Below are 15,847 nucleotides of genomic sequence, written 5' to 3' on the forward strand. Positions count from 1 at the left end.
TAACCTTAAGTGCTTGTTGTATATCACATACTCCTTAATGTCTGGACACTTTTCAGCTGGATCAGGGTGCGGCTCATTCTCTACTGCAAGGTTTAGATCTGGAACATGTTTATCTGTATGGATTTTCTTCTCTATAACTGTCCCCATATGTCATCTGTTAAATATTTAAATGCATTTCCACCCAAATTTATTGTTGTGAAATTATCCTTAGATTACCTGTGCAGCCTTTTTAGATTGGGATGTGACATCCTTGGCCTCCTCTATGCCTGAGAATTTATAATGATTTCATGAGAATTTATGAGAATAATGATTCTTCTGAGAATTTATAATGGGAACTTATCATAGCTTAGTCCCTTTTGTCAATTTAGCGGCCGATTACCGTATTTTCCGGACTATAAGGCGCACTTAAAAGCCTTGGATTTCCTTGGAAATCCAAAGTGCGCCTTATAGTCCGGTGCGCCCTATATGAGGGCAGCGGACCATACTTACAAAGGTCCCCGCTACCGGAGACAGCAGATCTCCAGCGGGAACTGCAGACCATGCGGCACAAACAACTTCTGCCGCGTCGGTCTGCAGTTCCCGCTGGAGATCTGCTGTCTCCGGTAGCGGGGACCTTTGTAAGTATGGTCCGCTGCCCTCCTCCACCTTCCCCTCACCTTCCCCACTCACCTTCCCCGCGTCGCCGCGTCTCGTCGGGTCTCGTCTTCGGGTCGCGTCGCGTCTCTTCTTGTCGGGTCTCCGCTCCACCCCCGGACCTCCGCCACGCCCCCAGACCCTGCGCCTTATAGTCCGATGCGCCTTATATATGGAATTATTCCATATATAAGGCGCATCGGACTAATGCGCCTTATATTCCGGTGCGCCTAATGGCCCGGAAAATACGGTAAGTAAAGGTGCCCCATACGTAGTCTGGATCCAGAGGGCACATTTACTTACCCGGCCGCTGGAGTTAATCCAATGTGCATTGTCCGATGATCCTGTGCCACGATTCACAAAGATTGCGCGCCGGATATACTGCATGTGTCACTTCCCCGCTCAGGTCCGCCAGAGTTCACCTTCTTCTTCCTGGTACACAAAAGTGCTTGTTCTTGCTATACAAATTGAAAGTTAAATCCTGCTCTCAGTCCGAATCTGTTGTATCGTCCGACGGCACATCCCCCGATTTGTGTTGCATGAAACCAGCAGAGATGCCCAACAATCTGATCGCGTGCGAGACAATCCCCTGTTAAATACCTGTCAAAGCTACGCAAATCGCGAAAACCATGAACAGCCCGAGGAAAGTGCAATCCGCGAACCTTAGTAAATGAGCCCCATTACATTCTCCATAATGAGCACCAATACTGTTACATGCACTCAAAATCCGCCTCCAGAACATTTTCTATTAACAGGGCAACGTAGACTTGTAGGTTCTTGAGGTGTTTTAATACCATGGGGCACTTTTCGGTGACCTTGGACCCTTCACGTTTTACAAAATAATCTGCACGGGAACAGGTTTACCCTAACTGGTCTTTTGCACAATAGATGTGTGACCATTGAGTGTATCTGTGAGAGTGCCTTGCCCCCTCACTCCCAATACCAACACCTAACAATAAGCATACCAAATATTTAGTGGGTAAGAAAGAAACTTAGCCTGTTGGGCAGTTATTAACAAATAAAAACACAAAATAAATGCTACCAGGTGGCCGAGCGGAGAATGGGCATCCACATACACAGCTTCTTCTTTCTTCCCCTGACATGTACACCTAATGTTGCTTGCTGTCCCAGCCTCCCGCTTAAATCATCAATACTAAAGGGAAGTATAGTCCCTCAGTGTAGGCAACAGCTAGGAAAAGTCAACAACTGGAGGGAGCAGAAAATATACTCACAACCGTCCCAAAGACCAGTAAGGACATGGGTGATTGTCATGGTCAGCAGACCAGGAGCGACTCGGCTGACATTGTGGAGAGGGCGCTGGGGATCATGCAAATCTGAACTAAGTGAAGCTGATCTGCCTCTTGGAGATGGAGAGGGGTTAGGTTGCATCTTCAGTAAGTCCCATTCCCATTTCCTCAGGAAAATGATACACGAACATTCCTCCTTCCGGATTAAATACTCTCAATACTGAGGGGTATGCTAGGGGTATGCACAGCACTAAAGACAATGGGGGTCCTTTACTAAGGGCCCGAATTGCTATTTTTTGCCGGGTTTCCTGCATATTACCGATTTTCACTGTTTTTCCCTGAATTGCCCCGGGTTTTTGGCGCACACGATTGGACTGTGGTGCATCGGCGCCTGCATGCATGCGACGGAAATCGGGGGCGTGGCCGTCGGAAGACCCGACAGATTCGGAAAAACCGGAGAATTTAAAAAAAGAAATGTGTCGCTGGAAGACCCGAATCCTCGTCGGAGAACCCGCCGCTGGATCGTGACAGGACCAGGTAAGTAAATGTGCCCCAATACGGGACATTTATCAGAAGCATCTAACAGTGGAGAGTGCAACGGACAGCCTTACACTGCACCAGAATTATCACAGTGGGGGTCATTTACTAAGGGCCCGATTCGCGTTTTCCCGACGTGTTACCCGAACATTTCCGATTTGCGCCGATTTTCCCTGAATTGCCCTGGGATTTTGGCGCACGCGGTCGGATTGTGGCGCATCGGCGCCGGCATGCACGCGACGGAAATCGGGGGGCATGGCCGGACGAAAACCCGACGGATTCTGAAAATTGCACTTACCTTCACTCAGCCCGGCTCGGTGTATTCCAGTGAGTTCCGATGCTCTTCAGCGCAGCAGCACCACCTGGTGGACGTCGGAGGAACTACCTTAATAAATCCCGGCCGGACCCAAATCGACCGCAGAGAACGCGCTGCTGGATCGCGAATGGGCCGGGTAAGTAAATCTGCCCCAGTGTCTGATACTGGAGATAAATCTGACATAGTATAAAACTAGAAATACAGTTGAACACACTAAGAATAGGGAAGAGAAATTGTACAAGTCCTGCGATCAGGAGCTTAAATCAATGTGTATGTCCCTATATATTATTTTAACATAGTGTTAGTTGGCTAACAAATATGTACACCCATTGTTCATCCCTATAAAGGATGAGAAATCCAACAACAAACAAATATAGACAAAGAAATGTATGAAAAAATGTAAATACTTTATTTTACACAAATTGATAATAACATACATGATGTCGGCCCAAGTGAGACGCAAAAAGAGAGTTGTATTCCAAGCAGCAATAACACAATATATGATAATAATATATATAGGCATCAGTGGCCATGGTGTTTATAATGAGTATACATGGGAGAGGTATGACACAAGTGTGTTAGTGCATAGTAATACATGAAAATATCATAGTTCAAGACAAAACAAACTCACCCATGGTATTGCTGGTCACTGCCTGGAATAACAACAGCCCCGACGTACGTTTCGGCTGGTATACAGCCTACGTCTGGGCCCTCAAGCCCTCTCCATGCACCGGACCCAGCGCGCACTGTACTAGTACGGCGCACGTCGGAAGGGGTTAAATACAACAACGGACCCAAGCTCTATATATAAATACGGCACCCGAGCCAAGCTCCATACATAAATAAGACAACCCAGCCAAGCTCCCTACATAAATACAGCACCCGAGCCATACATAAATATAGCACCCGAGCCAAGCTCCATACATAAATACAGCACCCGAGCCATACATAAATATAGCACCCGAGCCAAGATCCATATATAAATACAGCACCCGAGCCATACATAAATACAGCACCCGAGCCATACATAAATATAGCACCCGAGCCAAGCTCCATACATAAATACAGCACCCAAGCCATACATAAATATAGCACCCGAGCCAAGATCCATACATAAATACAGCACCCGAGCCATACATAAATATAGCACCCGAGCCAAGCTCCATACATAAATATAGCACCCGAGCCAAGCTCCCTACATAAATACAGCACCCGAGCCAAGCTCCATATATAATAACAGCACCCGAGCCATACATAAATAAAGCACCCGAGCCAAGCTCCATACATAAATACAGCACCCGAGCCATACATAAATATAGCACCCGAGCCGAGCTCCATACATAAATACAGCACCCGAGCCATAAATAAATATAGCACCTGAGCCAAGCTCCATACATAAATATAGCACCCGAGCCAAGCTCCCTACATAAATATAGCACCCGAGCCAAGCTCCATATATAATAACAGCACCCGAGCCATACATAAATAAAGCACCCGAGCCAAGCTCCATACATAAATACAGCACCCGAGCCATACATAAATATAGCACCCGAGCCGAGCTCCATACATAAATACAGCACCCGAGCCATAAATAAATATAGCACCTGAGCCAAGCTCCATACATAAATATAGCACCCGAGCCAAGCTCCCTACATAAATACAGCACCCGAGCCATACATAAATATAGCACCCGAGCCAAGCTCCATACATAAATATAGCACCCGAGCCAAGCTCCCTACATAAATACAGCACCCGAGCCATACATAAATATAGCACCCGAGCCAAGCTCCATACATAAATATAGCACCCGAGCCAAGCTCCCTACATAAATACAGCACCCAAGCCATACATAAATATAGCACCTGAGCCAAGCTCCATACATAAATATAGCACCTGAGCCATACATAAATATAGCACCCAAGCCAAGCTCCATACATAAATATAGCACCGAGCCAAGCTCCCTACATGAATACAGCACCCGAGCCATACATAAATATAGCAACCGAGCCAAGCTCCCTACATAAATACAGCACCCGAGCCATACATAAATATAGCACCCGAGCCAAGCTCCATACATAAATACAGCACCCGAGCCAAGCTCCATATATAAATACAGCACCCGAGCCATACATAAATATAGCACCCGAGCCAAGCTCCCTACATAAATATAGCTCCCGAGCCAAGCTCCATACATAAATATAGCACCCGAGCCAAGCTCCCTACATAAATACAGCACCCGAGCCATACATAAATATAGCACCCGAGCCAAGCTCCATATATAAATACAGCACCCGAGCCATACATAAATATAGCACCCGAGCCAAGCTCCATACATAAATACAGCACCCGAGCCATACATAAATATAGCACCCGAGCCAAGCTCCATACATAAATACAGCACCCGAGCCATACATAAATATAGCACCCGAGCCAAGATCCATACATAAATACAGCACCCGAGCCATACATAAATACAGCACCCGAGCCATACATAAATATAGCACCCGAGCCAAGCTCCATACATAAATACAGCACCCAAGCCATACATAAATATAGCACCCGAGCCAAGATCCATACATAAATACAGCACCCAAGCCATACATAAATATAGCACCCGAGCCAAGCTCCATACATAAATACAGCACCCGAGCCATAAATAAATATAGCACCTGAGCCAAGCTCCATACATAAATATAGCACCCGAGCCAAGCTCCCTACATAAATACAGCACCCGAGCCATACATAAATATAGCACCCGAGCCAAGCTCCATACATAAATATAGCACCCGAGCCAAGCTCCCTACATAAATACAGCACCCGAGCCATACATAAATATAGCACCCGAGCCAAGCTCCATACATAAATATAGCACCCGAGCCAAGCTCCCTACATAAATACAGCACCCGAGCCAAGCTCCATATATAATAACAGCACCCGAGCCATACATAAATAAAGCACCCGAGCCAAGCTCCATACATAAATACAGCACCCGAGCCATACATAAATATAGCACCCGAGCCGAGCTCCATACATAAATACAGCACCCGAGCCATAAATAAATATAGCACCTGAGCCAAGCTCCATACATAAATATAGCACCCGAGCCAAGCTCCCTACATAAATATAGCACCCGAGCCAAGCTCCATATATAATAACAGCACCCGAGCCATACATAAATAAAGCACCCGAGCCAAGCTCCATACATAAATACAGCACCCGAGCCATACATAAATATAGCACCCGAGCCGAGCTCCATACATAAATACAGCACCCGAGCCATAAATAAATATAGCACCTGAGCCAAGCTCCATACATAAATATAGCACCCGAGCCAAGCTCCCTACATAAATACAGCACCCGAGCCATACATAAATATAGCACCCGAGCCAAGCTCCATACATAAATATAGCACCCGAGCCAAGCTCCCTACATAAATACAGAACCCGAGCCATACATAAATATAGCACCCGAGCCAAGCTCCATACATAAATATAGCACCCGAGCCAAGCTCCCTACATAAATACAGCACCCAAGCCATACATAAATATATCACCTGAGCCAAGCTCCATACATAAATATAGCACCTGAGCCATACATAAATATAGCACCCAAGCCAAGCTCCATACATAAATATAGCACCGAGCCAAGCTCCCTACATGAATACAGCACCCGAGCCATACATAAATATAGCAACCGAGCCAAGCTCCCTACATAAATACAGCACCCGAGCCATACATAAATATAGCACCCGACCCAAGCTCCATACATAAATACAGCACCCGAGCCAAGCTCCATATATAAATACAGCACCCGAGCCATACATAAATATAGCACTCGAGCCAAGCTCCCTACATAAATATAGCACCCGAGCCAAGCTCCATACATAAATATAGCACCCGAGCCAAGCTCCCTACATAAATACAGCACCCGAGCCATACATAAATATAGCACCCGAGCCAAGCTCCATATATAAATACAGCACCCGAGCCATACATAAATATAGCACCCGAGCCAAGCTCCATACATAAATACAGCACCCGAGCCATACATAAATATAGCACCCGAGCCAAGCTCCATACATAAATACAGCACCCGAGCCAAGCTCCATACATAAATACAGCACCCGAGCCATACATAAATATAGCACCCGAGCCAAGATCCATACATAAATACAGCACCCGAGCCATACATAAATACAGCACCCGAGCCATACATAAATATAGCACCCGAGCCAAGCTCCATACATAAATACAGCACCCAAGCCATACATAAATATAGCACCCGAGCCAAGATCCATACATAAATACAGCACCCAAGCCATACATAAATATAGCACCCGAGCCAAGCTCCATACATAAATACAGCACCCGAGCCATAAATAAATATAGCACCTGAGCCAAGCTCCATACATAAATATAGCACCCGAGCCAAGCTCCCTACATAAATACAGCACCCGAGCCATACATAAATATAGCACCCGAGCCAAGCTCCATACATAAATATAGCACCCGAGCCAAGCTCCCTACATAAATACAGCACCCGAGCCATACATAAATATAGCACCCGAGCCAAGCTCCATACATAAATACAGCACCCGAGCCATAAATAAATATAGCACCTGAGCCAAGCTCCATACATAAATTTACCACCCGAGCCAAGCTCCCTACATAAATACAGCACCCGAGCCATACATAAATATAGCACCCGAGCCAAGCTCCATACATAAATATAGCACCCGAGCCAAGCTCCCTACATAAATACAGCACCCGAGCCATACATAAATATAGCACCTGAGCCAAGCTCCATACATAAATATAGCACCCGAGCCATACATAAATATAGCACCCGAGCCAAGCTCCATACATAAATATAGCACCCGAGCCAAGCTCCCTACATAAATACAGCACCCGAGCCATACATAAATATAGCACCCGAGCCAAGCTCCATATATAAATACAGCACCCGAGCCATACATAAATATAGCACCCGAGCCAAGCTCCATACATAAATACAGCACCCGAGCCATACATAAATATAGCACCCGAGCTGAGCTCCATACATAAATACAGCACCCGAGCCAAGCTCCCTACATCAATACAGCACCCGAGCCATACATAAATATAGCACCCGAGCCAAGCTCCATACATAAATACAGCACCCGAGCCATACATAAATATAGCACCCGAGCTGAGCTCCATACATAAATACAGCACCCGAGCCATACATAAATATAGCACCTGAGCCAAGCCCATACATAAATATAGCACCCGAGCCAAGCTCCCTACATAAATACAGCACCCGAGCCATACATAAATATAGCACCCGAGCCAAGCTCCCTACATAAATACAGCACCCGAGCCATACATAAATATAGCACCCGAGCCAAGCTCCATACATAAATATAGCACCCGAGCCATACATAAATATAGCACCCGAGCCAAGCTCCATACATAAATATAGCACCCGAGCCAAGCTCCATACATAAATACAGCACCCGAGCCATACATAAATATAGCACCCGAGCCAAGCTCCATACATAAATACAGCACCCGAGCCATACATAAATATAGCACCCGAGCCAAGCTCCATACATAAATACAGCACCCGAGCCATACATAAATATAGCACCCGAACCAAGCTCCATACATAAATAAAACAACTGAGCCAAGCTTCAGACATAAATACAGCAACCGAGCCAAACTCCATACATAACTACAGCACCCGAGCCAAGCTCCATACATAACTACAGCACCCGAGCCAAGCTTCAAACATAAACACTGCGCAGGGAGCGCAGGTAAGTGAGTATTATTATTTTTTTTTTTTTTTGTGGCTACCTATCTACTGTGGTGCATGTGCTGGGTCTACCTATTTAATAGGTTGCATGTATTGGGGCTACCTGTCTACTGGGGGGCATGTGCTAGGGCTACCTATATACTGGGGGCATGTGCTGCGCTATCTATTTACTGTGGGGCATGTGCTGGACTATCTATCTACTGAGGGACATGTGATGGGCTACCTATCTATTGGGGGGGGGCATGTGCTGTGGCTACCTATTTATGGGGAGCATGTTCTGCGGCTACCTAACTACTGGGGGCATGTGCTGTGGCTACCTTTCTCCTGGTGAGCATGTGCCTTGGCTATCTTTCTACTGAGGGACATATGTTGTGTCTACCTATCTACTTGGGGGCATGTTCTTTGGTTACCTATCTACTGGGGGGGCATGTGCCTTGCTACCTATCTACTAGGGGCCAGGTGCATATTGTGTGGCGCTCACTAAATTAAGTTTTAAAATAGGTGTTCACAAATCTGCCAAAAAGGTTTCGACCCCTGGGTTGTTCCGACTAGAGAATACTCTAGTGGACCATTCCAACCCTGGACATGTCAAGGAAAATGGATACAGAAAATAATGTTACAGTGTCAGATTATGGGAAAGTTGCTAACAACCTTTACTATTGCTTTGTGCTCTATATGATTCAGGTTCTGTGTGAGGGTATAATTCAGTTTTGGGTGGAATTACCCTTTTAACTGGAATAATGGGATACAGCCCTTTAAATGTGGCTAGAAGCGAGGCAGAAATTGGCAGCAAAATGAAGCAAATGCCTTGTATATTCATTAACTGTGGCTTATCTGGCAAGGCATCTATATTTCCTATGCAGAGCTATGGCGTTATATGCCTTGCAGCACAAATATCTATTTTATGATTTAAACATTTTTGTGTTTAATTTTAGAAGAAAATCTACTGCTTTTATTATGGTTACGAAAGCAAAACCCAGCACATATAATACAATTAAATGTCTTATATCATTCCATCTTATTATCACACCACATCACATAACACTATGTTGTGGAATAAACATGGAGTTATTCCTATGAGAGATTTGTTAAAATGTCAAATACAAAATCACTCATCTGATTTGACCCTATTTCAGCTTGATGGACCCATCATAATTTAATGGGGCCCATTGGGTTCTCTTGTTAGGGATGCTACTTGTACTGCACCTACAAAAACTGGTGGTGAGATTCACAGGTTGTCTATCATTTGGCATTACGTCTAAACTGATAGCTCTGTCCACCATTAAAACCAATATGTAAATTGCTACACTGTGTAATAATGGCGATTGGGAACAGAAAATAAGATTGAAAAGGATAGACATGGACAGTGAACCCTAAAGTTAGACCCAGGCAGCTGTACCTACCTGCGTGACAACTGGGCAACATTCCCTTCCTGACTTAAACCAAGGAGACAAAAACTGGACTCATGGGATGAGTCCTCTCTATACAACTGCAGCCAGAGTGTGATGTAATAGTACATCATATGTCGGTAAGGGGTTAAGACAGTCAGGAGTAAATAAGGCAGTGTTTAGACTAGTGCAGGACACAATGCAAACCAAGCACTGAAGCCCACACAGATGTTACACACTGCATCAAGAATTAAAAAAATAAGCAATGCAGCCAGTCTTGACTGGGGAGCATCGACTCTGTTCTCATCTCACCCTTTCCCTGTTAACCAAAATGCCGTGCCAGCTCACTCCCTCCTTATCTCCATTCCACCAATAAGGACATAACACCAATTTCTTTGGAAATTTTTTGGCCACAGCAGCCAATTTTATTAACAAACAATATAAAACATTAAATACATCCAAAAATTACATATATTTATATATATCTAGGTAGGTGGTCCTCGAGGCCCCAAAGAGGTCAGGCACACAAAATTAAGGAAACTTATATTCCCTTAACAATTCCGTTACCGCCAGCCGCCACCACAGGCTCGGCGGCACCGCCAGCCATCTTTAGTGGCTTGTATCTTCTCCCGGGCTCCCCAAGGACACCACCTTGTAAGAGCCCACAACCCAGTGTGCCTAGACCCAAAACCACCATCCAACAATTTTCGAGGTGTGTCACTCACTCCTGACTCCACCTCCCGATAGACTTTTTACCAACCCCGAGGACCCTCTACCCGCCACAGCCCACATGCTCTTGACACCTCAAGCATGTGAGGCCCCCCACAAAATCAAGGCCCTCTCGATCCCCTCCTGGATCCTCAAGGACCACAGATCCATTCCTGCCGCATTGAGATGGACCCCATCCTGCAACCAATAGTTGCCTTCTCTTCTCTCCAACTCCCAATGCCGCACACTCACCCCACCTTAACCACAAAACTTGCAATGGCTCTATTCACTTTAACCCTTGCCTTATCCAACCTTTCAACTGAGAAAGCATGCCTCCAAGACAATCTGGGTACCATCTCCGACCAAACCGTTAACATGGTCGGATAAGTTACCCATAAACGCAACAGGTCGTAACGGATGTCCCTAATCAACTCCCTACAGGGACGAATACCCAAATCATTTCCCCCCACGTGTAAAACAAGGACGTCCGGAGGCCTATCCAATGCTGCAAATCTACTTACCTCCCCCAAAACTCTCTGCCATCTCATACCTCTAGCGCCTAACCAACGAATCACAGCCACGCCCCTATGAAAACCGAGTTGCCTGCCATCCGGACGTATATCAGCCCTCGCTGCTCCCCAGTACACATAGGAATGACCTAGTATCCAAACTGATCTTGGTCCCTGACCTAAAATGACAAAACAAAACACATTACTACTACTTCGTGCTTCTCAAACTCACCCCCCCCCCCCCACTAACCTAGCTTTTTACAACAACTGGGGGCGAATATATGATCTATACCTCCCCGACTACCTATCCCTTTCACCATCTGTTCCCCCAAGCCATACCTGAATGCTTCCGTCGCCGCCCCAATTCTAAAAGAATGGGTCCCGTACTCCCTTCTTGCCAATCCCAACGAATCCAAACATTTGTAAAAAATTTCCCGAAACTGAAATTTTGACAAAAAGGATCCATCCTCATGACACAACGCCGGGCCAGAACCCTTTTTTCTCAAACTGCTGTATTCCTGCCAGCATGCTACCGGGCACATTATTGAACCCCCAACCCTCCCCAAACGAAACTTCTTACCCCTCCCTAACTAATCTGTCTTGGATTTTCTCAACCACAACTCAACCGAGTCATCCGACCCTACCACATCAGAAAACTGCTGTGAAAAACTGACCCTAAACAAACTGACTTCAAAATTGGATCGACAGACCCTGGGTAAGATGGCCCCTAAATTTCCTAATAAGGAAAAGGATACCGGCCTCCGACTATCCAACCCACTACCACCTTTTCTGAAACCCTTCACCGCCTGCTTTACCAAAAATGCCTTTGTAATGTCTCTATCCCCTTTTACCTTTAACCCAAACGCCACCCCAGCCAAAAAACGTTTTACCCGCGCCACTGAATATCCGGCCCTAGCAGCCTCCCCCAGCCACAACAGCAGCGCCCCTACCTTATCTTCCTCAACTTCCACCCCACCGAAGACCTCCAACCACTCCGTCCATTCTCTCCAAACCGCCACGTATCCTTTCCAGGTAGACTCTGCCAATGAACCCCGTATGAGCTCACCTGCTGCACTTACACCAGCTCCCATAAGCTCTCCGGGCAGGGGATTCCCACGTCGTCCGCCCCCGGGACCAACGCTCGGAACCGATCCCACTGAAACCGAGAAAGAGCATCAGCAATTACATTCTGCACCCCTGGTACGTGTACCGCTGTCACCCATGCATTCAACCCCAGACAACTCAATACCAAGTGCCGCAATAGACAAACAACAGGCGCAGATGAAGCCGATAAGCTGTTTATAGCCAACACCACACTCATGTTATCGCAGTGGAATCGCACTTTCCGATCTTGGAAGCAGTCTCCCCATATGGAAACTGCCACCACTATAGGAAACAATTCCAATAAAGTCATGTTTCTGGTGTAACCCTTTTCAACCCAGCTGTCCGGCCACTTACCTGCACTCCAGTGACCCTGGTAAAAGGCTCCAAAACCGGCTCCCCCCGCTGCGTCTGTAAAAAGTTCGCAGTCAAAACTGTCAACTACCGAACCCATTAATAGAGCCCTCCCATTAAAGGTGTCCAAAAATGTCGCCCACACCTTAAGATCTTCCCTGTGCTCCCGCCGTAGACGCACAAAATGATGGGGTTCCACCACTCCAGAAGTCCGCTAACCTCCGTCAAAAAATTCTGCCCATCGGCATTACCCGACAAGCAAAATTCAGTTTCCCCAACAACGATTGTAACTCCCTCAAAACTATCTTGCGCAAGCGAACCGCCCTCCCCACCAATACTCTCAGATCTGCTACTTTGTCCTCAGGCAGCCTGAACTCCATGAGTTCCGAGTCAATGGTGATCCTTAAAAAACTCAAACTCGTCGCAGGTCCGACAGTTTTCTCAGGGGCCAGCGGAACTCCGAATTTTTCCGCCACCCACTGGACCGTACTTAACAATATCTCGCAGTCCCTTGACCCCGCCGCACCCACACACAAAAAATCATCCAGGTAATGCACAATTGACTGCAGACCCGCCACATCCTTTACTACCCACTCTAAAAAGGAACTGAAGGCCTCAAAATATGAGCAGGATATAGAACATCCCATTGGTAAACAACAATCAACAAAAAACGCTCCCTCCCAATAGCAACCCAGCAACTTTACACTGTCCTTGTGGACTGGTAATAGCCGAAAAGCGGACTCAATGTCCACTTTTGCCATGTAAGCCCCCCTTCCTGACTTCCTCACCCACTCCAATGCAGGACTTTCCACTTGTCCACTTTCCCCTTGTCCACATTAAATTTTGATAGAGGCAAAAGAGAAAATATTTCGATGAATTCGTCTTTCCAAATCTTCTCCTTTACCTCTTTTTTCAAATGAGCTCCCAGCTGTCCCTCAAAACATACATATACCTCCCCTTTTGCCCTATCATCAATCCTCACAATGTCCCCCTGCTCCTTCTCTGTCTGTACGGACACCGTAACCCCCACCCCCCGGCCCGCCGGGGCCAAGGTCCCTGTACCCGCACCCTCCCCTCCAGGGGGCACCCACGCCGTTACCGGCGAAGGCGTCAGACCCCGTTCACATCTGACTAGCAAATCCTTAACCGTACCCAGCAGCTCCCTAACCCCGTCACTACCTGGTGTGCCACTTAGCATACTGTCCCCCCCGGCGCACCCATTATTTGACTGGGGGCTGAGACATTAAAATAGGCGGAAAAGGACATGACATGCTATATAACTCACCTAGCTGCGCAGGGGCTGTGACCCCACCAGCCGTTCGAATCGGAGTCCCGCTGATCAGCAGACCACTGTGTCCTGACGGGCTGCCGACTCCTCTTCCATCCACACGAAGCGGCGACTGGACTCCTGGATGTCCGTGCTGCAGGGGGGTTCCCCTGATTCCCGCCACTGGAGTCCCGGGACGACTAGGCCCTTGTAGTGCAGGATGAAGAACTGGAGGCTGGAGGACCGGAGGCTGCAACATCACTGAGGGGTGACCAGGCATACCCTGAAACCCCTGGTGCTGCAAAACACTGTGATGCACGCAGGCCGGACTCCCAGAGGGCCCGCCAAATAATGCCCCCCCATACTGCCGGGCGCCCCCCCGGTTTGGGAAGGTATCACTATCGTTGACACAGGGCAAGCCGACTGCTGCCCGCTGAAGACGTCCCCCACCATAGTTGAAACAGGGCCAGCCGACTGCTGCCCGCTGAAGACGTCCCCCACCATAGCTGAAACAGGGCCAGCCGACTGCTGCCCGCTGACATCCCCCCCATAGCGCTCACCGTTGTCGGGCAGACCAACCGCCGTAGTCCTCGTTCTGGTAGGCCCCACGACCGGAGCATCGCCGTGAGGGCCCACCGCCACGCCTCCTCCGGATCCTGTAGTCAGGCGGGAAGCGGCCACGACCGCCTGCATGGATTCCTCCCAGATCGCGGCCGCCCCCGGATCTAGAAGCAGCGGGGCCGCGAACTGGAGGGCCCCCGGAGGGACTCCTTTGGCGCCGCCGGGTCCGCGGTCAATCCTCCGGGCTCAACCTATTGGGCGCCCGTGATGTCCGCGCGGGCCGCGCCTGTCCTGTACCGCCCACTGGCTCCGCCAGCAGGGAGGAAACCGCCTGCTGCAGCCATGCCTCCCCTCTGTCCCCGGCTGCTCGTGACAGCTGATCAAGTAGGCCCTGGACACTGGACATCTTTCTGGGACGGGACGGGTACGGTGAGTCACTTCTGCTTTGTGTCTCACGGGACTGCCTTGCTTTCTCGCTCTCTGCCCCTTATAACACCCCTTCCTCCCCCCAGACTAACTAATTCCTCCCCCAAATTCAAAAGGGGCCAATCCCCTCGCTCTGCCCCCCGTCATGTTGGCCTCCACCCCACCCACTCCGTTAGGGGGGGTTCCAGCCCTTTCTTTAGTTTTATCATAAATACTTGAGTATAAGCCAAGTTTTTCAGCACAAAAATTGTGCTGAAGAACCCGAACTTGGCTTATACTCGGGTCAAGAAAACAACAAAAAGCCTACTCACCTTCGGACATCCCCCTGGCAGGTTCTCTTCTATACATCGCGGCTGCGGCATTGGCTACGTGTCCCTGCGACGGACCACACAGGGACACATGGGGGGGGGGGGACTCGGAAGGTGAGTACTCTTTTGTTTTTTTTCTACAGGCTTGATATTGGGCGCAGGGGCTGCAGGCTATATACTGGGGAGGGGGCTGCAGGCTATATACTACAAGGGGTGGCAGTCTATATATTACAGAGCCTGGCAGACTATATACTACAGCGGCTGGCAGGCTATATACTACAGGAAGCTGGCTATATACTACAGGGGGTGGCAGTCTATATACTATAGGGGGCTGGCAATCTATATTCTACAGAGGCTGAAGTCTATATACTGGGGGGCTGGCTATATACTAGAGGGGCTGGCAGGTTATATACTAGAGGGGCTGCAGGCTATGTACTGGGGGGGGGCTGCAGGCTATATACTACAGGGGGATGGCTGGCTATATAGAACAGGGGATGGCTATATACTACAGGAGCTGGCAGGCTATATACTACAGGGGGCTGGCAGGCTATATACTGAAGAGGCTGGCAGGCTATATACTACAGGGGCTGGCAGGCTATATACTACAGGAGCTGGCAGGCTATATACTACAGGGGGCTGGCAGGCTATATGCTACAGGGGCTGGCAGGCTATATACTACAGGGGGCTGGGAGGCTATAT

Source organism: Engystomops pustulosus, chromosome 4 (genome assembly GCF_040894005.1).
Source record: "Engystomops pustulosus chromosome 4, aEngPut4.maternal, whole genome shotgun sequence".
Lineage (NCBI taxonomy): Eukaryota > Metazoa > Chordata > Amphibia > Anura > Leptodactylidae > Engystomops > Engystomops pustulosus.